Here is a 793-nt window from a genome sequence, read left to right on the forward strand (position 1 = left end):
TTAAATACAGGTCAAGTGTTGATTATACAGGAGGAAATACAGGTGTTGAGACCACGCCAAGATAACAAGAACATAGGAAAATACAGAGAAGTGACAATTAAATACATGTGATAATAACTTCTCAGCTCAGAAACATAGAGTGATTCATTGAAGCAATTTGTACACCTCTGTATTTATTAGAAACCTGAGGTGCTTGAGTTCCAGATTTAATGTATTCCCTGTGGGTTTCGAACCCACGCGCCTTGGTTTCCCACGCCAAGGCGCTACCAGGTGGCCGCATTAACCATTCAGCCACCGGGGTAATATATAGTTCTACTATCAGTGATCTTTTCAGTGACTTCTTTTTCAGAGTATTTCATAGGTATTGACAGAGATCTGTGTCAGATTCATAGTCTTGTGAATATCATCTTCATAAATTCTATCATTGTTAGAGAATATTAAGCTTCTGTTTTAAGTATTAAATAAAATATCTTATTTAGATAGTCAGACAAGTTCTAATATAAGATTATAATTAAGATTATTAAGTTTATATATATAGACATCTTTATATTGATGTTCTTCAACATCTATCTTTAGTTTCATTATATAACAGATATAAATGTCTTTCAGATTATTAAATTCTGTAAGAAGGCAGAGTTTTGATAAGAGAATACACTGAAAGTTATAATGTCTTACAACTGAAGATTTAATCATTGTATAGTAGTATAGACTACTATCTATCATAATCTTCATATTATATATATTATTCATCACAGTTGATATAAGAATTGTATTCATTGTTATCTTTTCTTTA

General features: G+C 30.9%; 1 pseudogene across 1 annotated transcript; it reads right to left on the reverse strand.

Annotated features, from left to right (window-relative positions):
* Positions 1 to 212: 212 nt before the first annotated feature.
* On the reverse strand, positions 213 to 301 carry BDBG_16568 (annotated as a pseudogene). The gene has a single exon. The product of its transcript is annotated as a tRNA-OTHER (tRNA).
* Between the last annotated feature and the right edge of the window lie 492 nt (positions 302 to 793).

The sequence above is a fragment of the Blastomyces gilchristii genome, assembly GCF_000003855.2.
Source record: "Blastomyces gilchristii SLH14081 genomic scaffold supercont1.3, whole genome shotgun sequence".
NCBI lineage: Eukaryota > Fungi > Ascomycota > Eurotiomycetes > Onygenales > Ajellomycetaceae > Blastomyces > Blastomyces gilchristii.